Source organism: Bufo bufo, chromosome 8 (genome assembly GCF_905171765.1).
Source record: "Bufo bufo chromosome 8, aBufBuf1.1, whole genome shotgun sequence".
In the NCBI taxonomy this organism is placed as follows: Eukaryota; Metazoa; Chordata; class Amphibia; order Anura; family Bufonidae; genus Bufo; species Bufo bufo.
In genome coordinates this window covers 169,151,678-169,178,232 of record NC_053396.1, presented here as the reverse complement: position 1 = coordinate 169,178,232, position 26,555 = coordinate 169,151,678, and the positions used below count along the sequence as shown (strand labels likewise).

The 26,555-nt window shown below is 46.4% G+C and overlaps 1 pseudogene; it reads right to left on the bottom strand.

Annotated features, from left to right (window-relative positions):
• Positions 1 to 411: 411 nt before the first annotated feature.
• LOC120978106 overlaps positions 412 to 26,555 on the bottom strand; it is a 135,662-nt pseudogene continuing 109,518 nt past the window's right edge.

Here is a 26,555-nt window from a genome sequence, read left to right as displayed (position 1 = left end):
TGTGGCGCTCCTTCCTAGGCCAGTGACATCATGTTCATCAGTCACATGGCCTAGGCGCAGCTTAGTCCCATAGAAGTGAAATGGGCTGGGCAGCAGTACCAAGCAAAGCCACTATACAATGGACAGCGCTGTACTTGGTAAGTAGTGAGGAGGCTTCAGGGACCCCCAAAGTGCTGTGGCCTCATAAAACATTAGCAGTGCCCCACCAATCAAATACTGATGACATATTCTGAAGATAGGTAACCAAATAAAAACCCTAAGGACAGCTAATCAATATTGTACTCCTGGAGGATCTGTCACCACAAAATGCAGTGCAACCTGCAGGGGGCATGTTACAGAGCAGGAGCAGCTGTATAAATATATATAGTTTTGTGGGGGGGTTGGGGGGGGGGGGGGAGAAACACGACAGTATAATTTGTATTTCATTCATTTAAATCCCTGCTCATATTGGGCTTTGAAGTCCAGGATGTGGTCCTATCAGTGACCGACAGCTATCTCTGTATACACAGTCAGAGGGAAGCCTGTTGATCACGGATAGGACCGACTCCTTGACATCCACTGCGTACTCCTTACACCGCATCATGACGTAACTGTACATTGTGGTGCGCATAATGGTTTAATCTTTCCCCCTTCTGCCTTCATTGTATACATGGGAGATGTTATCAGTGATCTGTGTAAGTGTGAATGCAGAGATAGCTGTCAGTCACTGATCACACCTTCCCGTGAACAATTAAATCAGAAAGAGGAGAGATATAAATGAATACATTACAAGTTTTACTGAATCTAGGGGGAAATGCATCATTCCTCCTATGCCATTTTGACATTAAAAAGTTAACCAGGGTTTTGCGTCTTTTTTAAATGTCATTGTGACATTTTTTTCATCCCTGGTACATTCATCATTCACACCAGAGACCGGAAACAGTGAGTGAAATCTACAGCATTTTCAAGCTGCAGTAGATTGGCACATGTACTGCCGGAGGAGGCCTGCACATCATCATAAATTACATGCCTTCTCCGGCAGTGCACTATGAAGACTGGCATAGCACATGCCAGCCTTGATCAATCAGGGCCTATAGATCAATCGGCTCAGCTTCTTTTGCTCTAACACACTGCCTGTAGAGTTCATTGTCATTTGTGGTGACAGGGCCTCTTCAAACTGAAAGATGTGCATGGAAAAAGGTATTAAATACAATACACAATAGTCATGTATTATTCAGTTTCTTAGAAAGGAGTTGGGATAAGACACGGATGTTGCTCGATGTCGTCCAAATACTTACATACTTCTGCTGCACTTCCAGTGACGTAGGCAAATTCAGATTTCTTAAACCAGAAAAAAAAACTAATTGTTTCAATACAACTACAGCTTAAAATAAAGTTAAAAAAAATTACACTCAGATCCCAGTGATTACAATGCAAAGTAACAATAAAATACCCTAATCATAAAAAATATGTGAAACCCTGTTCATTTCTTAACAAAACCGAACTGACATCACAAAGTCTCCATTCACTCGGCAGAAATTCGATGACGTCAGTTACACAGGCACTTCACATGTAAACAGTCTACAACAAAGAAAGTTTGGCACCAACTGAGACTATAAAAATAATAGGTAAAAAGACTACAAATATATACAAAATATAAAACCAGAGAAATTACGTCAGTATCATTTTGTAGCAGTCACAAGGTCACAAAATGAAAATACCGAGATGCCAAAAAGTATATAAATTATAAGAAGTGCAATAAATAATCCAATATCTAAAAACTGATTCCACTGGTTTATAATCGAGCGCTCAGATATTTACACTGCATAAATCTACAAGCACTAAAACGTGGTTAAAGCAACAGCTGCAAAGTAAAGTGAATGCCCACCCTTTAAGGGGTTGTCCGGTTTATATTACTAGCGGCACATGCTGGTAACAACACATACAGCTAGTAATAGGAATGATTCAACTATCGAGACGGATGTCGGTAAGGGATATGCCTGTAAACATTAATTATTCTTCAGTGCAGTGTAATAAACTGGCCAACCCCTTTAAACGCCATTTTGTCTTAAATTCTGTGCCGATTCAATTTTAGTACTACGCCTTTTTAATGGATGTAGGTTTTCTTTTTTCCTAATACAGAGCCCCAAATCTACAGCACAGGCTCACATTTAATATGTAATGTTCTGCCTACCTAAAAATTGCAGAAATTCACTTCATTCAGCTATAAAAAGAAACTCCAGATTTCAGAAGCTGCAATGCATTTCTAAGGTATCGTTCCTTAGCCATTAAAAGGGTTTTATCCTTGGACTTCTAGACTTTCACTAAGTCACGCTGCATTTCTGCAAATTTACAAAAAATTGGGTCATAGAATCCTGTTTTTGGAGAACCCTTTTACTGGTCAGTAAGAATAATTTTAGGCTGAGCTGCAACCTAATACACGCCACATCACAATGCAAAAATCAAGAGAACCTTGTAAATAGTGCAGCTCAGTTCGGACACCTTACGATGTAGCTGAAATAACTGGGCAGGTTGCAGGGTCGCATACTGCCGGCAGACAACGCAAAGCTATGCTTAAAAGCCGGACATTGGTGTCACCTGTGTTACTAGGCCTCTCAAAGCTGTGTGTTTATGAATAGATCTATTCACATACACACAAACATGCATTCACAGATATGCAGTTGTGGCAGTTTACAATTAAAATCATGAATTAAAAAAATTGAGAAAAATAAAAAATAAAAATAAAAAAAAACACTCCGTATATTCAGTAGAGGACAGTAGCTGTGCACAGTTCACATGTTGGGGCTGACATGACTGCAGGAGGATAGGTCTCGCCAGGAAGTCCACTATTGAGGCTGGAGAATGAGCCGTAAGAACGTCAGTGCTTGAAATACTAGGCTTTCCATGGCAAGTCACACTGAAGAAAGTTGGGAAGTTCTCAGTAAGGGAAGTTCTAATAGTGCTTGTACTGTGACGCCAACTTTCACCAGTCCCCTCTCTTCCAAGATATGGTGGGGTAAACATAGCCGGTCCTGGAAGACAAAACAGGAGGAGAAAATGCACCATAGCAAATGTCAAATACGTCACATAGAAGATGGGGGAAGGGGTGTGATGGATGCTCACAGCCATATCGCTAACCTACCCCAAAACTAATCAGGGGGGCACAAACTTATCTTACAGATACAGACTAGGAGTAGGCATACAGTTACAGCGGAGACGACTGCTCTTCAGCCACCCCTTGCTCTAACACTTCTATTGAGGGAGGACAATCACAATGTCCTCTCTGGGCAGATCCCGCACTAAAGATGCTGCTTGCTCTGACTGCTCATGTGATGCTATGCAAAGGTATTACGGGCCTGGTAACATAGCACAGAGGACGAGAAAGAAAGGACGATACAAAAATTCACATTGGCAAGGCTGGACTGCAGAGGAGGGAGCACAATATACATAGGAGTCCAGAGTTTGGCAAAGTTGGGGAGGTGTAATTTCCACTAAATTATAGATATGATCGCTGCTGTCGGGTCCATTGTGTTCAAACTGTAAAACCTGCAAATAAAGAAATTGATGGAGAAATCCTTAAACTCACTTGTGGAACTCCAAGTTTCTTACATGCCTCTAGAAAGTTTTCTACATTACGTCTGCATTTTGCCATGCTGAGTTTAGGCTGCAAAAAAAAAATAAAGGTATCACATCTGTTAGACACCAAACAGAAGCACGGCCCCAGGTATTTATTCCACAGGACGCTCCTCTACATTTTATACTTTTGCATTCATCAGCTTCAGTACAGATACTTATTTAGGACAGCATCAGCTTCTTGGTTTTATCAGACCTGAAGCCATTCCTCTAAAGCTGGTCACACACAGTAGATCTAGGTTGATCGAACACACAGATGACGGTGGGTTGGCCAACCATATATAATGTGTATTGAGCCTTCCGACAATTCCCCGACAACAGCTCTCAGGGAAGATAGGGATGGGGTAACTTAGACGTCAACTGCATGATCCTTTTGTTCTCAGGGAGATCAGCCACGGCCAGAGGTGTCTGGCAGCGCATGTCTCCCCTTTCAGCCAAACTGAGCGCGCATATGCATGCGAAGATCGGCAGAGAGAGTTGTCCACCAGTTATCTCATGTCTATGGCCAGCTTAACATCCAGCAAACTAGGTCTAAGTGGTCTTATAGTGATGCATTATCCATCACAATGGTTTGCACAACCACATCAGCAATGATGACAAAGTCAAGCTACTCCAGGTAGAGGGCTCCTCACTACTCCATAGAATTAAGGGCACACAGCCCTCACTAAAACAGAAATTCTGGATTCAAATATGGAGCTAAACAATTCATTGTAGTCAGAGAGAGATGGCCATGAATGTTGTTGTTTTTGAAGATTTCATCAAACTTAATGCTTAAATGTATAAAATAAATTGTACAAGCGAATATATGAAACTCTGTAATAAATCTCATCAGAGAAAGAAGTTTCCTTCTCATTTTATCAGATTCCTTCCCTTAGGCCTCATGCACACGACCGTTTTATTCCGTGTCCGTTGTTCCGTTTTTCGTGACTTTCTGCGGACCCATTGACTTTCAATGGGTCCGTTGAAAACTCGGCTAATGCACCGTTTGTTATCCGCGTCCGTGATCCGTGGTTCCAGTCCGTCAAAAAAATATATAACCTGTCCTTTAACTTCCACCTGCTCAGCTCCATCCTTTAACTTCCACCTGAGCTGTAATAGGGAGAGAGCTGCAGCAGAAAGGACACAAACCCTGATCTGCCAGTTTGATATAAATCTACCGTGGGGAGATCTCTGGATCTATGTGAGACACAGGGCTGGTTCTAGCTTGTTGTACTAGATGATGTCCGATTTTCTTTTTTGTATTAATCATGGGATAGCTTCTTTGACACAATGCAAACCTATATCTGGACAGAACAAAGCCATTAAACTTTGCATGTAAATTGACAATTTTCTGGCACACTGTGCCCTTCTATACAAACTGTCAGAATTTGTGACCTCAATGCCGTAAGCGGACAGACAAGTGAAGATGGGACCTCCATTTTGCCGGCATGTGCAGAAGGGTTTATTCATGGTAACTAAGCCTATTTGTTGGGTTATTACTGGGCAAGTGCTAAGGCCGTCATGGACAGCAAGGAGAAATAGGGGGAAGATGATCTAACTGAAAGATGCAAAGTGTGTGGGGACCAGAATAACCAGTGCTCCGACGGAAAGTGGTTAATGTCAAAGACATAGCTTGGACGTGGATATAAGGAGGTAACACTCATACCGAGAAGCTGGACAACTGAGGTGTGTGAAAAAGGGTCACTGCAAACATCTGAGATTAAAGTGTTTACTGCCATAAAATAAACTGTATCTGGGGAAGCTCTAACTATTTGGAACGTACTTTACAAAGATGTTAAATATTGGCCCATGCAAAGCAAAACACTTCTAATGAATACTGTGTAATAGTTCAAAGACACGCTGTCACAAAAAAAATAGGCTTTATCTAGAAGCCTGCGGTCCGGTGATGTAGCAACCCAAGCACTTTGTGTGACCTGACTCCCTGGGTGCTGGGGACAAATAATATCAGAGGAAGGAACGAGAACAAAAAACATGAACAGAAAGTTCTAATGGTGTCAAAGCAGACTGGGACTGCGACCCCCTTACACCACCGGGAATATCACTGATGGATAACAGCGTGGCAGGGAACAAAGCAAACATTTTAATTGAATGTATTCCTGACAAGTCTGTTTAGGAATTATTGTATTCCACATGATAGGACAATTCTGTGGCACTTCTACGGTTCCTCTATTATTCCTAAGAGTCTTGTGAACTTTTGTCAACTGGGTGTTACCAGTTGGACGTCTCTCCCTGCACAGTCCGACACTGCAATCAGTCCTGTCAGGGAATCTATACAATTTGCCCTAGACTCATTAAACTGCTAATGGATCCATTAAAGGCATATTTCTACTGGCTATAAACACTGGAAATGTCACAGACTATGCTGAGCGGTAACATCCCAGCACTGCAGCAGACTCGAGCGGCTTATTACACTGATGGAGGGGCTTGTGTCGTTTCACACACCCCACAACTAAACAGCCCTTCTCTGCGGCATCCAACTAAGAGACCACGGCAGCTGTCACTCACAGCAGGGGGTAGAAACTGCGAAGCAGCTCAATGTAGAGTGCACTTCACAAAGAAGATTCAGTGCACTTAAGGGGCAGAATAAAAAGTTCACATTCTCACTACTCCAGATAGTGAAAGCTACACAAAAGGTATGTTTGCCCTGCTCTCCCCAGCTGTTACCAAGTGCTGTCAGCAGTTTAGCATGGTCAAAACTGCTGACAAATGTCCTTTAAAAAAATAAAAATAAAAATAAAAAAAGCCTGAAAAATACAAATTTAAGGGCATCTGTCAACAGATGTGTACCTTGGCAGCTGAAGGCATCTGTTGGTCCCATGTTCATACGTGCCCGCATTGCTGAGAAAAATGATGTTTTAATATACATGCAAAGGAGGTTGTGGGAGCAATGGGGGTGTTGCTGTTACACCTAAAGGCTCAGCTCTCAGGCAGTGAAAACATAACACCTGGCCCTGTCAATCAAAGGGCAGCGTTGTGGCAACTGCAGAGAGAGCCGAGCCTCTAGGTGTAACTGCAATGCCCCCGCGGCTCCTTGGCAAGTATTAAAACATCATATTTCTCAGCAATGCGGGCACATATTAACATGGGACCAGCACAGATGCCCTCAGCTGCCAAGCACACATGTCACAGGTCAGCCAGTGTCATAGGTACAAATCTGCTGACAGATACCCTTTAAATACTGAAGTCTGAATGAGGCCATACCCTGAAGGAAAGTTTGTGAGGTACAGAAGATTAATAGATCTATCGTCATGTTAGTACTGCCATGGTTGATTACGAATGGCCAAGCAATATATGTAGAAAAAACAAAAGAAATCTTACCACTGCTGGTGATGGAACGTGTATGCTTGCAACTGAACGGGGTCGTATATGATTGGCAAGATGACATAACACTACGCCGTCCATAAGAGCTCCTCCAATATCTTCTGGCAGGATGACCTTCAGCCTGGACTCCAGATTCTGGAGAAATAATGTATTTCTTTAATACAGGACTATAAGCTGCACGTGTCCATGGAGGGGAGTGTAAACTCCTACGTGGTTTGGGCAGAAACGCATTGGTCAAGGGGTCCAGACCAAGGTATTTCTGCGAAAACAAGTGTCTGGGTGGATGCCATTTGCAGTGTTGTCGGACATGGGTTAGTACCTGTACTTATTTTGGGAAGACTCTGTAATATAGCCGTGTGATTGCACTTTATTATTGTGATATATTGATCGATTTGCAGAGAAAGTAGCTTGTTCTGTATTGACTGGCATCGTGGTGTGTCCTGGCAATGACGTCTTCTCTCTTTCCTGTGGCTGAGTTTTAATTATTTCGATGTTTAATACAGATAGACATTATTTTGTGCTGCCCGTTTCTTGTGCACTCACTTTCTAAATGGGTAATAGGATTAGGAGAATCACAGTTTACCCAACTTTGGTTCTAGAAGTAACCAGCTAAATCAAGAGCTTCAGAGCGACTGGCACTGAATAATCACTACCCCTTTCCTCCGGAATGCATTAAGGCTTAGTGACTAAACGATTTGCTTTTACGCCTCCGCATCCCAGGACCCGTAACTTTATTTTTTATTTTACAGAGCGGTGTGGGGGGCTTGATTTTTGCATGACGACTTGCAGTTTTGTGGTACATTACACTTTGTGATTGTTTTTTTTTTAGGCGAATAAGAAAAAAAAACAGAACTTAAATTTTTTTTTTTCAGCAGCGATACCAAATAGGTGGAGGGGATTCTATTTTTGCATTTCTTTCCACTGAAAAGAGTTTTTGTTTTTTGATTTCAACGGGAAAAGCTGTATTTTTTTAACTTAATTTTTTAAATATATTTAAAGGGGCTTTCCAAGATATTTTTATTGATTAACTATCCACAGGATAGGTCATCAATATCAGATAGGCAGGGGTCGGCTGGTTAAAGAGAAGGTCACATGCCGTGCTAGCTCGGCCTTCCCTTGATTGCTTACCTGCTCGCCGTCGACATCGCAGCGTTGAGCAGGTGTAATTACAAGAAGCAGTCCCATTCACTTTAATGGGACAGCTCGTTGGCTAACAGAAGCCCATATCTCTAGCTGCTACCAATCCATAGATATGAGCAGCTAAAGCAGCCAACCCCTCTCCTTCCTTTAAAGGAAACCGGTCGTCACTTTTTAAGCCTATTTATCCACTCACTTTTCTAAAAATACTTTTTAATACATTAATAATGATATTAAAATCAATTCTGAACGAACTATCAGTTCAGAGAAAAACCTAAAATAAATGTTCCCGCCATATACAGTACAGACCAAAAGTTTGGACACACCTTCTCATTCAAAGAGTTTTCTTTATTTTCATGACTATGAAAATTGTAGATTCACACTGAAGGCATCAAAACTATAAATTAACACATGTGGAATTATATACATAACAAACAAGTGTGAAACAACTGAAAATATGTCATATTCTAGGTTCTTCAAAGTAGCCACCTTTTGCTTTGATTCCTGCTTTGCACACTCTTGGCATTCTCTTGATGAGCTTCAAGAGGTAGTCCCCTGAAATGGTTTTCACTTCACAGGTGTGCCCTGTCAGGTTTAATAAGTGGGATTTCTTGCCTTATAAATGGGGTTGGGACCATCAGTTGCGTTGAGGAGAAGTCAGGTGGATACACAGCTGATAGTCCTACTGAATAGACTGTTAGAATTTGTATTATGGCAAGAAAAAAAGCAGCTAAGTAAAGAAAAACGAGTGGCCATCATTACTTTAAGAAATGAAGGTCAGTCAGCCGAAAAATTGGAAAAACTTTGAAAGTAAGGGCTATTTGACCATGAAGGAGAGTGATGGGGTGCTGCGCCAGATGACCTCGCCTCCACAGTCACCGGACCTGAACCCAATCGAGATGGTTTGGGGTGAGCTGGACCGCAGAGTGAAGGCAAAAGGGCCAACAAGTGCTAAGCATCTCTGGGAACTCCTTCAAGACTGTTGGAAGACCATTTCAGGGGACTACCTCTTGAAGCTCATCAAGAGAATGCCAAGAGTGTGCAAAGCAGTAATCAAAGCAAAAGGTGGCTACTTTGAAGAACCTAGAATATGACATATTTTCTGTTGTTTCACACTTGTTTGTTATGTATATAATTCCACATGTGTTAATTCATAGTTTTGATGCCTTCATAGTCATGAAAGGTGTGTCCAAACTTTTGGTCTGTACTGTACGTAAATGAACCTTAGATGAGTCCTGTCTCCTCCATGCTTCAGAGATAAGTCCAGCGTTCTCGGACTCTGAGCCCAGCACCGCCCCGCATCCTCCGAATCTCCTCCTTGCTCCCCGACGTCACAAAGCTAGAGCGCTGTAATCTCAAGATGCGCGAGCTATTTCATGCGCAGTTCGTTCTCTGAGGCTGATGCCAGCACAAGGTAGGAACACTATGCAGACACTGCAAGATTAAGGTGCTCTAGCTTTGTGACATCGGGGAGCAAGGAGGAGATTCGGAGGATGCGGGGCGGTGTTGGGCTCCTTCACAGTGGGCGTAGCTGGGCTCCGGAAACGTTAGTAACAGCTCCTTGGGCTTCTTACTTGCCTCATTTACATATATATAAAATCGTGGGTTTTTTTACACAATAAAAGCACAGAGAGCTATGGGGACTGGATATTGCGGATGTGCTAGCGGAGATCTAGCAGCCCATGTCCTCCGCTCTATACTCAAAATCCAGGTGACAGGTTCCCTTTAAAAAAGTTATGACTGCCGAAACACGAAGAGGAAAAATGTTACTGGTCCTTAAGGCTAAAAATAATTATGTTACTATGGGGGTTAAAAGGCAATTGTGTCCCCTGAGTTGTGCACCAACAAGATTTACTTCAGACACATATTAAAAATGTACAATTTTATAAAAAGTTACATTTTTGGACGGTTTTTCCAATTTTATTGCGACTGTTAGGAGGTTAAAGAGGACTGTCACCTCTGACTTATTTGTTTTTGTAACTTCTTGAATTCCCCATGTAACAACAATTCTGAAACATCTTTTCAGATAACCCTATGTTGTACCATTGCTCTATTACTCCAGCTAGAACTTATGAATAATGGTACAACTGGGTGTTATCAGGGGTGCGACCCAGCACAGTCTCACAGTGGCAGACTGTTTAGGGATACACCAAAAGCTGGTAACAAAGTTGTAGCTTTATTCAAAAACTTCCTGCAGAAATAATAGTTTTGAGAGAGTCATAAGAATTAATTCTCCAGAACGGTCATTCCATGTGGAATAGAATAGACATGTCAGGAATGGTGACAGGTCCCTTTTAAGGCTGTCTGAAGTAGAGACCTGTTTGGCTCCTATGTGAAAATGTATTCTCATATATGGTACTTTCTCCCATTATGATATAATTGTCGCTAGTGTTCTCAAGAAATTGTCCTCATGCAGAGACCATCAAACCTCATAAAAGAAAGCACACACAATCCACTGTCACATACATTCCGCAGCTGTTTTATCTGTTCTCTCTCTTCTCTTAGATGCTCCATTTTTCTTCGCATTGTGAAACCTGGATCTAATGTCCCAAAGTCTTGCCGAGAAGAACGAAAAGCTGAAATAGGAGGAGAGCCAGTACCATGATTAAACGTGTGAAATTACACATCTGATATACAACGCTCCTAAAAACATCAGTCAAAGGCTAAGGACATCTTTGTGCTGGAATTAGTGTTATTAATCATTTGCTTTCTAATGGCAAATTGAAGAGACAATTTAATAATTTGCTATCATTCTGCTGCTGTATCTGACATGGCTCCGACAGCACTCTGCATGGTAACCGATCGGAGCCGCGATCAGCCGCACCTGAGGGGTTAACTGCTGCCGATCACAGCTTCCTGTCATATAGGCTGGGCACCGCCTCCTGTACTTGTATTAGACGTTAACTTTCATTGGTGGTGCAGTGCGCCCACCCCCCGTCTCTCCTCATCGGCCGCGCGGCACAGGACAAAGGGAGAGAGCGACGACTCCTTCCCTGTGCTGCTGAGGGAACATGAGCGCGCTGCTGTCTGTGATAGCGCACTGGACGCATTATCGGCAAGGTTAGATGCAGATACCGATAACTTTAAAAATCATGAATATCTGCCAATGATATCGGTAACTCCGATAATCAGTCGATCCCTACTGGACACACAGACCTCCAATCTAGAATGTTTTATGTGTAGACTGTGTCCACATGAGCAAAATCGGAAACTAGGAAAAAAGTTGCAACCCGAGTATCAGGGGGGCTGAAAATGAATATAAATATAATTGTCGCCTGAAAGTTAGTGGTCATCTTGAGATACAAAGTTGTAATAACATGTAAAAATGATTATTTCCATATCAAAGATGTCCATAGCTTTTAAGTATGAACAAGTTGTTTGTCGATCTCCAAACATGTCTATAGGGGGAAGTTATCATAATGGTAATATCTGAAATTAGATTTTTTTTTGAGTCTGTGCTGGAGTACCTTGCACCAAATTTATCAAATGCTGCACATTGTTTGTTAAATTTGGAGCATCTTTAAATTTAACATTTTTACCCAAAAAAAAATACTGCTCCATTTTTCTACACTGTCCCACGTTCACTTTCCCACCCCTTTTCAAAACTGGAGTTAGTAGTGCAAAAAGTATAAAAATGTTGCTCATCGCCCTGAAAATTGCAAAAGCCTTTTTGTAGGGCTTGATAAATTCTTCCACACACTTTAAAGGGCCACTGAGTTTTCAGTAAAGTTTTGATTTGTCTCTATGAAATATCAAAAGTTTTGATCGGTAGGGATCAGAGTGCCGAGACCCCTACCAATCCCGGGAAGGAGGAGAAAGAAGCGCTTTCATATTTGCACTCTCTCTCTTCACTGCAGGAGACAGAACTGAAACCATTCTATACACTTTGTACTGACTCCATCTTGTTTCCCCTCCTGCAGAGGGGGGAGAGAGCGAGATATGCAAGGGTTTCTCTCTTCGATCTAGCGATTAGTGGGGGTCTTAGCACGTTTTTATATGGCTCTATGATTTATCAAAACTTTGCTGAAAACTCTGTGACCGTTTAACCAATCACTAACACTTTTGGCTAAAGGTGAATGCAAAGAAATTCTGACAATTTTGGTAAGTGATGGGTCAATAATCCATGCAAAACTAACTGTATAGAACAGGCAACATGAACAATTAATGAATCTATTTTTAAAGGAATTGTTTTGTCAAAGAGGGGAGGACAGGTGGGTGCATGAATATTTAGGTGGATCAAGTAGATTTAGAAAGTAATTCCTAGGTCATAAACATGTGAAGAAGACAAGTAGACATGCTTACCAGATCTTGGCTTTAATCCAAATGGTGTTGGTGAATTGCTATGTGACCTTTCACAATCCTATCATGAAAAAGACAAAAAAAAAAAAAAAAGTCAGACTTCACAGGGAAACAAAAGAAGATGGTTCTGAATGGCTAAAGTAATGAAAAAGAGTTTCCTGGTGGCACACAGTCTATACTTGGTGGAGACATATCAATTGCCCCTTTATGTTCCCACAACCACTCGAAAGAGGCACTAAAATGCTGTAAAGTGAATGCATTAATCATGACAATCATGATTAGTTAGAAAATGTATACACAGCAAATGGCCACTTAAAAAGGTTATAAATAAATATAAAAAACACAAACTCACCTTCAGGAGCCCCCTCCCAATTCAGTAATTCTGCTCCATCCATTCCACCAGGTTGCAACCATGATTTAACATTTTTGCAGCGCCAACAGCCTGTGTACCATTGTACACTGGCCTCAGCGGTCTAGTACCAGTGATGTGGGCTAATGCTATATATTATATAGGGATATCAGGGCTGCAGCCCAGCGGTGTAAACTGAGCGACAACTCTGGGTTTTAAGGGGCTCCACAAGGTGAGTCACCAGTTCTTATTAACAAGAAGAGTGGGTGGGCTTAGTGGGAGGGGCGTGGGCCTTCCACGGCAGAATAGATTTACACCAGAAACTGGCGGTAATGATAGTTAAAACCTATACCAGCCCGTAGCGTAGATTTGGAAGTCTGGCGCACGGACTGACTGAAAATGCACCAAATTTAGTAAGAGGCTTTTGTCTTTATACTAAGGCTCCATTCACACGTCCGCAAATGGGTCCGCATCCGTTCCGCAATTTGGCGGAACAGGTGCGGACCCATTCAATCTATAGGGACGGAATGGATGCGGAGAGCATCTGATCTTCCGGTCCACAGTTCCGGAAAAAAATAGAACATGCCATATTCTTGTCCGCAATTGCGGACAAGAATAGGCATTTCTATGGGGGTGCCGGCCGGGTGTATTGCGGATCCGCAATGCACTACAGACGTGTGAATGGACCCCAAGGCCTGGAATTTGTAACATCAGTCTTAGTATATCTCCCCCACATTGTCTTGGTTACAAAACTGTTCTGCTTAAGTCAGCAAATATTTCAGAAATGTTAGACTATCATACACAAGAAAATATTAGACATCTTAGACATAATATTGTCTAAGATTGAAATACTGTCAGGATAACATCCTGAAACAAACTTTCAGACTGTTTATTGCACATCTGGGAGTAGATGAAAAACCTGCTGCAATTTCTCTGGAAATGCATACACCGTGGGGAAGACATGACTCCGAAGTCACTGAATATAATCCTGCCCTAAAAAAAGCACTCTACATAACATATAAAATGCACACATCTGTTCCCAGCCACTGTCTTCCAGTGTGGAGGACCAGGACTTGCTCCTCGAGGTCCCCAGCAAGTAAACTTCCAGGACAAGTCCCCAAACAGCAAGTGACCCATAAAAGTGACCTGCCACTTGGGAACACATCAGCGGTGAGGGCAGTGATCGGCCGTAGCAGCACATGTGGGGAGCCTTTTTTAAGTCATGTGCAGTGCTGTCTGAGACATAGGTAAAATTGTTGTAGAAGCTGGACAAGCCATTTAAAGTGAATCTGTCCCGTGCTGCTCTAACCGAGAGCACAATATCAGAGGGTAAGAAGATGGGTTCTGGGACATATAGGTCAATACGATTTGGATGTCTTAGTAAAAAAGCTGAGTAAATCCTGACAAGACTCCCAATAGAGCCTGCGAGAGTCCTGCTTACTCTACTTCTAAAACACAGCGATTGACTACCTTCTCTGTATCAAGTCACACATATATACATGAGGAGTAGCCTCTGTAGTCTCCATCTCTGTCAACTCCTCTAAGCACAGCTCCAGAGAGGGTGGACACTAGTTGGCATGATGCATCCAATACACAGAAGAGGAAATTCGGCACCCCACCTTTCACATACACAGAACTGGTAGCGCTGAGATCATACAGCAGTACTGTAGCTGCAAATCCAGCACTGGGGTGAGATGGCACAACACTTACAAAAAGATGAACCAGCATCTCTGTATGTGTGTCTCTCTCTCTCACTCTGCAGCTGCTCCCTTCTCCTCCCCTCTCAAAATATTTGGAAAGGCAGTTGCTCTAACCCGATCTCTCACTGAGCTGATAATCCATTATAATCAGTGCTTTACTGAAGAAGGCTGTTACTAGCAGATTTTGGGTCCATTCATACGTCCGTAGTGTATTGCGGATCCGCAATACACCCGGCCAGCACCCCCATAGAACTGCCTATTCTTGTCCGCAATTGCAGGCAAGAATAGGACATGTTCTATTCTTTTCCGGAGCCGCGGACCGGAAGATCGGGGGCACCCTCTGGAAATGAGGATGCAGACAGCACACTGTGTGCTGTCCGCATCTATTCCTGCCCCATAGAGAATGAATGGGTCCGCACCAGTTCCGCAATTTGTGGAACTGATGTGGACCCTTTCTGCTGACATGTCAATGGACCCTTAGAATACAGCAAGTATAGATGGTGGGTGTCAAAAAGACCCTGACAAGTGGAGAAAAAGCTAATCTCTTATTTATGGAAAAGATTACTCTTTAGGCAATTTTAAATTTAAACCATCAGGTCTGCACAGTCTTTAAACGGTTATCCCATGAATAAAGGGGTACTGATACGGATACGATTGGTGAGGGTCTGACATCCGGGACCGTCCGAGAAGGCAACGGTGCTCCTGTAAGCGGCGTGGCCTTCGTGCAGCTTACCAAGGACGGCGCCGTACATTGTATAGTGGCTGTGCTTGGCATTACACTTGGCCCTGTGCTTTGCAAGCTGCAAGAAGACCGCGGTGCTCACAAGAGCGCCGTTGCCTTCTCAAACATCTGATCTGCGGAGGTCCCTGTGTCGGACCCCGACCGATCAAATATCCAAATCCCAGAAAACCCTTTCAGTACCGAGCCACTTTTCACCTTAAATCCTAGGCAGATGGTAAATCTGACATGTGTCACTTTATGTGGTAATAACTTTGGACCGCTTTTACTTATCCAAGCCATTCAGAGACTGATTTCTCTTGACACACTGTACTTCCATGACAGTGGTAAATTTGAGTCTATATATATATATATTTATTTCACCTTTATTTATAAAATAATCCCAAATTCACCCAAAATGTGAAAAAAAATTCACAATTTTAAAAAACGAGATTTTTGTATAACTTACCAGTAAAATCTCTTTCTCGCTCTTTCCTTGGGGGACACAGAAGACCTTGGGGTATAGCTCATCTCCCTAGGAGGCGTGACACTAAGTGAAGACTGTTAAGCCCCTCCTCCACAGCTATACCCTCAGCCTGGAGAGAGAGACTGCCAGTTGCGTGTCCAAGTAGTGAGAAAAGGCAAAGTCCAAAAATTGGAACCAACAAGCCAACTACCCAAAGGGTAAACAAACTCGGAAACAGTCAGAGAAGAACAAAGAATGGGTGGGTGCTGTGTCCCCCAAGGAAAGAGCGAGAAAGAGATTTTACTGGTAAGTTATACAAAAATCTCGTTTTCTCGCCCAGTTTCCTTGGGGGACACAGAAGACCTTGGGACGTTCAAAAGCAGTCCAAAGGGGGAGGGACCACAGCACCAAGGCGAAGCACCCGAAGGCATCAAAAAACCCGCCGCCTGCAGACCAGGCGGCCCGAAACAGCATACGCCGAAGCCCGAGTATGCACCCTGTAGAACTCGGTAAGGTGTGCAAGGAAGACCAGTGACCGCCTTGCACAAATGCATGGCCGAAGCCTAATGCCTCCGGCCCAGGAAAAAACCGACAACTCTGGCCAAATGAATGGTGACACCAAAAGCAGAACCCTGCCCTTGGTGCGGCAACCACAACAAGAGCCACTCTGAGAAAGCGGAGGAAAGCCACCCTGGAGGCCGTCAACCCTTTGCACGGACCTCCTGGAAACACAAGAGACCGAATGTCGACAAGAGTCGGAGATCTCCAACGTTCCCTGGGGTGGGAAGGGGAGGACGACTGCCTCAATGAAATGAAAGACAAACACCATCTTCAGAAGGAAGGAAGAGACGGAATGGAGAACAGCCCTGTCCTGGGGGAAGACAGAAGGCTCGGAACAAGAAGGGCCGCCACTCAGGCACCCATCAGAGACACGATGGCTACAGAAACCCAACTGTTAGTAGAGGGAACTTCTGTAACGGCTCCAAGGAAAAATTGGAGCGCCAAGAGCCTAGTATGTAGTTCCCAGGACGGTACCGGAGGACAGTACAAAGGAACCCAAGAGCCGCTCCATGGAAGAAGTTCCTGACAGGCCCAGAGGGCCTGGGAACGCTGAAAGAGGAAGGACAGGAATGACACTTGATGCTTCAAGCAACAGAGTCCCAGCCCCAGGTCCAGGCCGGACTGGAGAAAGACAGAACCATGGAGAAAGGCAGAGTGGGGGAACGCCCAGCTTCCCACAGAACCCCAGGTAAAAACCCTAAGTCCTACCACAGATCCTGGACGAAAAACTCGGCTAGAAGCGAACACTAGCGAGCCCACTAGAGTTGCCTGGGCAAGCGGGTGAAAACCCAATGATCAGGCGCAGACCCGTAACACGGGTAGAACAGTCGGTAGAACTGGTCCCGTCGGCCCCCGAGCAAGGTTGTCCCGTATCCCCCCAGAGTGGGGAAGCAGAAGGACAAACGGACAGGAACCGAAGGGTCCGCCCAGCAACCGCCAGGACAAGACAGGCTAAAGCCGAAGCCAATGTAGCCACCACAGGAAGACGGACTACAGTTCCGGTGTGGGAGATTTAAAAGACCATCCTGACCAAATGGTAGTCCTCCCAAGTTACCGAGAAGGTGAATCCAAAGCAGAAACATTGCCTAAAATGGAAAAAACGCAATCTGCACCCAGCGGGAGGACAGAAAACGGTAGACCCGGTAACTAGGCACACAGCTAGTACAGCCAGTGTGGACAAGGGAGACTCAAAAGGAACACCAGAACCATCCACATGAACAACCATGCTTTCCCCAGAGGGAAGGGCAGTGAAGGAACAGCCTCTGAAGCGTGGCCGGAACAGACGCCACATCGGAATGATCTGTACCGAGTGGGAGCCAAACAGAGCCGGCGAGAAAAGGCAGGCGAGACAGAGGCCGGTATAACACCCTCCAACCGAAAGGGGGAGTGGGCAACAGAGAGGCCATAGGACAGCTCAAAAGCAGAACACCGCTACACAGAGACGCCCGGTTCACCGCCTCGCAGAAGGCGAATACCCTGAAGAACCCAAGGTGGAGGTCCCCCAGACCTGTATAAGCGAGCACCCAAGAGAAGTTGGGTGACCTTCCCAAGAATAGCGGCCCGAACCTGGTAGCAGATCAGACTGAAGCACCGAGGGCGCCAATCCGGAAAGAATCATACCACAGTGCACCCGAAGAGGAGGAAATGGTATTAGGCGAGGGGACCGTAGTCCCGCCAGAGCCAACATAAAATGCGAAGGGCGCTGCAGACAGCGCTCTCGACCATGTGACCACTAGCACAGGGAAACAATGCCGCGGAAGGACAAATGGGCCAACGAAATGAATGAGTACCACCCAGCTCTGTGCAGTAGCGAACAGTAGAGCCCGTCTACTTAAATATAAGGTATTCATTTGTTGTTTATTGGACAACACCTTAGGCTTACACAGATGGACAGAATGATCTCCTTAGAGAATAGTGCAAGGCTTGCGGCAATCATCGTATCCCAAGAGAAAAAGTATGTCGCAGGAGGAAAGGAGGCATACGTACGAGTAGCCCCGTAAGCAGTGAGAAGGCCAACCCACCTACGGGACGAGAAGGAAACAACGCACAAGAACGTCCGCTCACTGCAAAAATATATCACTCAGCGAAGAGGGCCAGCCACAGAGTGCCACAGTATCTACGGGAGTGCAAACTGAAAGGAGTTATGCACAAGACTAGTATGGTATGCGATGGAACGCAAACTGACCGCCCCGAAAAAGGGGGGAAATGTACCTGGCAAACTGCAGTGGGCAAGAATGCAAAGGCCTGCCCCAAAAAGGGGGTGATGCCCAAGGCCGTACCTACGTCAGAGAAGTAGGGCATACCATACTTCGCCCAGAAAGGCGCCATGCACATGGCCACACAGTATCCAGCAGGAACGCAGGAGGTCCACCTAGTGAAAAAGGGGGGCATGCACAGGGCTATCTTAGCATTAAGTGAGTGTGCAACAATTCACCCAACCCGAAATTTCGTGAGAGTGTAACTACTCCGCCAATGAAGGGGAACATGTGCAAGTCCAGTACAGCACATACAAGGACAGCCTTGAATCTTGTGAGCGTGCAAAATTCCACCCATGGAATGAGGGGTGGTCACGCACAAGGCCAGCACCGTATCCAATGGAAGCGCAAGCGTTCCACCCATGTTAGAGGCCATGCTCAAGGCCAGCAACGTATCTGGTGAGAGTGTAGTATGCCGCCCAGAAAAGGAAGGGGGGGGGGGGGGGGTCATGCACATGTCCAGCATCGCATCCAGGGAGAATGCGAGCAGTCGGTGAGAAAGTGTGTATGCCACCGAAGGAGGCATGCCCATGGCCGGCAGCGAATCCAGTGAGAGTGCGTACACCGCCCACAGAAGGGGGGTCATGCATATGGCCGGCCGCGGATCCAGAGAGAGTGCAAGCACCCCGCTATGTATAGGGGTCATGCACATGGCCAACAATGTACCGGCGAGAGAACAACCACCGACCGAGGGAGTGTATGTATGCCGCCACCCGGGAAGGAGGCATACCCAAGGCCGGCAGTGAATTCAATGAGAGTACATCATACCGCCTATGTAAGGTGGTCATGCACATGGCTGACAGTGAATCCAGTGAGAGTGCCGAATGCCGTCCACAGAAGGGAGTCATGCCTATGGCAGGCAGCGAATCCAGTGAGAGTGCCGTGTTCCACCTATGGAAGGGGGGCACGCACATGGCCAGCAGCGAACCCAGTGAGAGTGCCGTGTTCCACCTATGGAAGGGGGTCGTGCACATGGCCAGCATTGTATCCGGAGAAACTGCAGTAGGCCGCCAATGAAAGGGGGATCATGCACAAGGCCAACCCGCAGTTAGGGAGAGTGCAGTATCCCGCCCAGGAGGGGGGTCCTGCACATGGCAGGCACCATAACTGGAGAGGGTGACGAATGTTGCCTACAGAAAAGGCATGCACTTGACCAGCGCCGTAGCGCGGAAAGGGCAAGAAAACCACCTAGAAGGGGAAAAAAGACCCTGGCAGCGCCGCAGCCGGGGAGCGCGACACCATGCCGCCTATGGAAGGGGGGCATGTATACAGGCAGCACTCTGAGATGAGGCTGCAGCGTCCTGCGCAGCCCACAAGTCATATATATAATAAAAACTTTCTTTTTTTTTTTTTTTTTTTTTAACACACAGCCTCACTGAGGCAGAAAAAAATAAAATAAAAGGGGGGGGGCCACCTACAGGGCACAGATCCACCCATACAGGCTCATCGGAAGCCGGCCTGTACCCAAAGGGTTAACAGGGATCCGGCCTGGGGGGCGGCACTGCGATCCTCTGGGGGCGGGGGAACCTCCAGGCGGGAAGAATTCGCGCCTGGAGAAGTTCCAGCCCCCTCCAACAGAGGCCTGAATTTGCGGCCTAGTAGCGTGAAGCTGGGGCCTAAATTTTTAGCGGCGCCCGGCTGACCGGGGCCGCACAGTATTTAAAGTACCGGCCGGCCTACGGAGCGGCACATACCGGCCGCGGGTGCCCACCCCGCGGGCCGTAAGAGCCGGGGCCTAAATTTTTAGCGGCGCCCGGATGACCGGGGCCGCACAGTACTTAAAGTACCAGCCGGGCCTACGGAGCGGCACATACCGGCCGCGGGTGCCCACCCCGCGAGCCGGGGACCCGGATAGAGCGGGATCGCGGCCTTGAAGTGGAACACAAGTTTTGTTCCGACGGTCGGCCGGGGCTGTTGAAGCGCTCATTTTGCAGGCCACGGTGCCTAGAACAGCGCTCCATATGGCCGGCAGCTACAACCTCCTTTCCCCTGGAACGGTGTCCGTGAGAGTAGGGAGGGTCAGTGGCAGCAAGGCGCGGGCCCTCTGGCCCTGAAGTAGTGGCCGGTAAGAGGGAGGGGGACCCTGAGACCGGGTCTGTGAGGGTGGACGCCTGCATAACCCCTCCATCAGGGGCAGCTAGTTGCGGACCTCCGCAGCTCCCTAGGCATTCTTCTTGTAGGGAGAAGGGTGCCAATGTCCTGGAGGCCAGGAGAGAGGGAGCAGAATGTCGCCCTGCGACAGCCCAGGAGCCAGCCTAGGTCTAGCATGGGCAGAAGGGTCCATAGGCCCAGTATAGGGTCAGGCACGCAGGAGACCGGGGGGGGACGGGGGACGTAGGGCTGGAGAAGCCTCTCTCTCACCATAGTCGTCTTCACCCTCGGTCCGTTCCAGCAGGGTCGCCCCTTCAGCTACTGGCACCGTAGTGGCAGGACGCTGGGAGAGGGACTTGGCGTGCGGGCGACCCTTGCGCTGGCGGGATGTAGGGGAGCGAGGCTGCCCTGATCCACCTTGCCTTCTGTGGGGGAGGCAGCAGTGCGGGTGACCGGCACTGGCGCAGCTCAACCCCGGGAGAACAGAGAGGTCTAGTGCGTCTCTGTTATCCCTGATGATCTGGAACAAAAATAAAATAAAAAAGTAAAAAACTAAAATTGAAACAAGGAGAAAGCAGCCCTGCAGAGCAGGGAGTGTCTTGCCTCCTTGGACACTAAGCAAAAACTGGCAGTCTCTCTCTCCAGGCTGAGGGTATAGCTGTGGAGGAGGGGCTTAACAGTCTTCACTTAGTGTCACGCCTCCTAGGGAGATGAGCTATACCCCAAGGTCTTCTGTGTCCCCCAAGGAAACTGGGCGAGAAATTTTTATTTATCTACTTTTAAGATAGTAATACTTCATAAAATAGTTATCAATCAACATTCCCCATATGTCTGCTTTATGTTGGCATAATTTTGTAAATGTCATTTTATTTTTTTAGGACGTTAGGCTTCGAATTTTAGAAGCAATTTTTCAAATTTTCTATAAAATTTCCAAAACCATTTTTTTTTTAAACACCAATGCAGTTATAAAGTGATTTTGAGCGGCTTATGTAATGGAAACCACCCATAAATGACATTTTAGAAACTGCACCGCTCAAATTATTCAAAACTAATGTTACAAACTTTATTAACCCTTGAGGTGTTCCACAAGAATGAAAGGAAAATGGAGGTGAAATTTCAAAATTTCACTTTTTTGGTAGATTTTTTTTTGTTAATCAAATTTTTATTGCAACACAACAAGGGTTAACAGCAAAATAAATCTCAATATACATGACTGATTCTGCAGTTTACAGAAATACCCCATATGTGGTGGTAAACTGCTCTATGGGCACATGGCAGACAAGGAGATTTTTGTATAACTTACCAGTAAAATCTCTCTCGCTCTTCATTGGGGGGGACACAGGAACCGTGGGTATAGCTACAGTCAGGTCCATAATTATTGGGACATCGACACAATTCTAATTTTTGGCTCTATACATCGTGGTGATGGATTTGAAATGAAACGAACAAGATGTGCTTTAACTGCAGACTGTCAGCTTTAATTTGAGGGTATTCACATCCAAATCAGGTGAACTGTCTAGAATTACAACAGTTTGCATATGGGCCTCCCACTTGTTAAGGGACCAAAAGTAATGGAACATAATAATAATCATTAACTTTCACTTTTTAATACTTAGTTGCAAATCCTTTGCAGTCAATTACATCCTTAAGTCTGGAACGCATAGACATCACCAGACGCTGGGTTTCATCCTGCCCGGCCTCTACTGCAACTGTCATTATTTCCTGCTTGTTCTTGGGGCATTTTCCCTTCAGTTTTGTCTTCAGCAAGTGAAATGCATGCTCAATCGGATTCAGGTCAGGTGATTGACTTGGCCATTGCATAACATTCCACTTCTTTCCCTTAAAAAACTCTTTGGTTGCTTTTGCAGTATGCTTTGGGTCATTGACCATCTGCACTGTGAAGCGCCGTCCAATGAGTTCTGAAGCATTTGGCTGAATATGAGCAGATAATATTGCCCGAAACACTTCAGAATTCATCCTGCTGCTTTTGTTAGCAGTCACATCAATAAATACAAGAGAAGCAGTTCCATTGGCAGCCATACATGCAAACGCCATGACACTACCACCACCATGCTTCACTGATGAGGTGGTATGCTTAGGATCATGAGCAGTTCCTTTCCTTCTCCATACTCTTCTCTTCCCATCACTCTGGTACAAGTTGATCTTGGTCTCATCTGTCCATAGGATGTTGTTCCAGAACTGTGAAGGCTTTTTTAATGTCGTTTGGCAAACTCTAATCTGGCCTTCCTGTTTTTGAGGCTCACCAATGGTTTACATCTTGTGGTGAACCCTCTGTATTCACTCTGGTGAAGTCTTCTCTTGATTGTTGACTTTGACACACATACACCTTCCTCCTGGAGAGTGTTCTTGATCTGGCCAACTGTTGTGAAGGGTGTTTTCTTCACCAAGGAAAGAATTCTTCGGTCATCCACCACAGTTGTTTTCTGTGGTCTTCCGGGTTTTTTGGTGTTGCTGAGATCACCTTTGCATTCCTTCTTTTTAAGAATGTTCCAAACAGTTGTTTTGGCCATGCCTAATGTTTTTGCTATGTCTCTGATGGGTTGGTTTTGTTTTTTCAGCCTAATGATGGCTTGCTTCACTGATAGTAACAGCTCTTTGGATCTCATCTTGAGAGTTGACAGCAACAGATTCCAAATGCAAATAGCACATTTGAAATTAACTCTGGACCTTTTTTCTGCTCATTGTAATTGGGATAATGAGGGAATAACACACACCTGGCCATGGAACAGCTGAGAAGCCAAATTGTCCCATTACTTTTGGTCCCTTAACAAGTGGGAGGCACAGATGCAAACTGTTGTAATTCCTACACCGTTCACCTGATTTGGATGTAAATACCCTCAAATTAAAGTTGACAGTCTGCAGTTATAGCACATCTTGCTCGTTTCATTTCAAATCCATTGTGGTGGTGTATAGAGCCAAAAATGTTATAATTGTGTCGATGTCCCAATATTTATGGACCTGGCTTTATGTCCTCTAGCAGGCGTTGACACTAGATAAAGCTGTTAGCATCTCCCCTGGCAGCTATACCCCCTTCAGCCTGGAGAGAGAGCTTCAGTTTGTGCACAAGCAGTAGGAGAAGCAAGCCAACCAAAGAAAAAAACATGAAACACCAAACATGCCAAAAGACCCAACGGGGTTCAAACCAGCAACTGCCACAACTGTGGTCGAAGAAAAATACTGGGTGGGTGCTGTGTCCCCCAATGATGAGCGAGAAAGAGATTTTACTGGAAAGTTATACAAAAATCTCCTTTTCTCGCCCATATTCATTGGGGGACACAGGAACCGTGGGACGTCCCAGAGCAGTCCACAGGGAGGGAAAAACCACAGACCCATGGAAGCAAGCATCCCTGCAGGCATCTAAGAAACTGCCGCCTGCAAAACCATGCGGCCCAAGGCAGTGTCAGCTGATGCATAAGTATGCACCTGGTAAAATTTTGTAAAAGTGTGTAAGGAGGACCAAGTAGCCACTTACACAACTGTGCAGCCGAAGCGCGAATCCTCCGAGGCCAAGATGCGCCCACCACTCTGGTGGAGTGAGCCGTGACCGCTAAGGGCGGAACCCTGCCCCGGGCGCGGTAAGCCTCCGCAACTGCAGCCAGAATCCAACGTGCGATTGCCACCTTGGAGGTCGCCAATCCCTTGCGAGGACCCTCAAGAATGACAAAAAGGGAGTCCGTACGGTGGAAGGGACCGGAGGCTGCTAAGTAGATCTTCAGAGCTCTGACAACGTCCATGGTGCAACTCCTTTTCCATAGAGTGTGAAGGAAATGGACACAGAGAGGGGAGGACAATTTCCTGGTTAATATGGAAGTCAGAGACCACCTTCGGAAGAAAGGAAGGAACGGGCCGGAGAACCGCTTTGTCCCAGGAAGGGTTCTCTGCAGGGGAGCACCGCCAACTCGGACACCCGTCTGATGGAAGTGATGGCTACAAGGAAAACCACCTTTAAGGACAGGAGTAGGAGAGAAATCTCCTGCAATGGCTCAAAAGGAGAAGTCTAGAGCACTGGGAGGAACAAATTCAGATCCCAAGATGGTAAAGGAGGACGGTACGGGGGAACCCTATGTGCCACACCTTGAAGAAAAGTCCTTACAGGCCCCAGGGGGGCCAGAGGGCACTGGAAAAAAATAGAAAGCGCCGACACCTGACCCTTCAAGGAACTAAGGGCCAGACCAAGGTGCAACCCTGATTGAAGAAAAGGACAGGACCGTGGGGAGAGAAAAACGAAGTGGTGGAATATTACGGCTTTAACATAAACCATGGAAGGACCTCCAGATCCTGTAATAGATCCTGGACGACAAAGGCTTCCTGGCCTGAATCATAGTGCGGATGACATCCGCCGAAAAACCTCTTCGCGTTAGAATGGCGGTCTCAATGGCCAAGCTGTCAAACGAAGAGACCTTAAATGCTGATGGAAGACAGGTCCCTGCGAAAGAAGGTAGTCTCCGAGGGGTAGTGTCCAAGGGACGTCTCCTAGAAGTAGAACGAGGTCGGCGTACTACGCGCAACGGGGCCAATCCGGGGCGACTAGGATCATTGGAATGCCCTCCATCCTGATTTTCCGTAGAACCCTGGGTAGGAGGGGGAAGGGGGGAAACATGTAAAGGAGGGAGAATCCTTGCCAAGGGGAGATCAGGGCGTCCACGCAGCAAGCTTCCGGATCCCTTGCTTGGGATAGGAAGGTGGGAAGTTTCCGATTGAGCTGTGAGGCCATCAAATCATATGTATGCCACCGCCGTGGCGTTGTCCGACTGGACTCTGACGGGGCGACCCTTCAAGAGGTGGGTCCAATGTCAGAGGGAAAGAAGAATCACCCTGAGCTCCAGGACATTGATCGGGAGCTTGGACTCCGACCAAGACCATGTGCCTCCCCAACACTCCTCCCCAACCCAGCAGACTGTCGTCGGTGGTAACAATGGTCCAGGATATCGGAAGGAAGGACCCTTCCGGAACTGGAACCGACAGCCACCAACAAAGGGACGACCGCACCTGAGGAAGAGGCGGATGGGACAGTCCAGGCTCTCGGAAAATTTGTCCCAGGACGACAGAATCGCTCTCTGGAATGTGCGAGAGTGGAACTGGGCAAAGGGGATCACCTCGAAACAGGCAACCATCTTCCCTAGCGTCCTCATGCAGAGTCGAATGGTCAGAAGTCTGCAGTCGAGAAGAACCCTCACCACGCGGTGTAAGGCCAGTAGCTTGTCCGAGGGAAGGCGGACCTGTGCTGCTTCCGTGTCTAGAAGCATACCCAGGAAGACCAGTTGTCTGGAGGGAGTCAGAGACTACTTCTGCAGATTGACCAGCCACCCGAAACGCGCAAGGGCTTCCAGCGTAATTCGTACGCTGCTCGGCGCCTAAGCGAAAGGAGCCTTGATGAGGATGTCGTCCAGATAAGGCATGAGAAAGATGCCTCTGGAACAGAGTAGGGCGAGACGAGGGGCCAGTATCTTTGTGAAGACCCGAGGCGCAGTTGCCAGCCCGATCGGGGGGGGGGGGGGGGGGGGGGGCGACAAACTGGTAATGATGGTCTCCTATTGCAAACCTCAGGAAGCGCTGGTGACTCTGCGCAATGGGAACGTGGAGGTATGCATCTTGGATATCCACGGCCGAAAGGAATCCCCCCGCTTCAGAGAAGCAATTATGGAACTAAGGGATTCCATCCGAAACTGCTGGAGACGGAGAAACTTGCTCAGTAGCTTGAGGTCCAGGATTGGGCGTACAGAGCTCTCCTTTTTTGGGACCATGAAAAGGTTTGAATAGAACCCCTTGAACCTTTCTGCTGGGGAAACAGGAGAGATGACTCCCCGATCCAGAAGGGACTGAATGGCCTGGGAGAAGGCGGTCACCCACTCGGGTTCCGTGGAAGACAGAATTGAAAAAAACCTGTCTGGGGGAAGAGACAGGAACTCTATCACGTATCCCGAGGATACAATCTCGAGTGCCCAAGTGTAAGAGACATGGGCCCGCTAAACGTCCTGGAAGAGGAGGAGGCAGACCCCCACCCTGTTGGGCGGGGGCACACCAT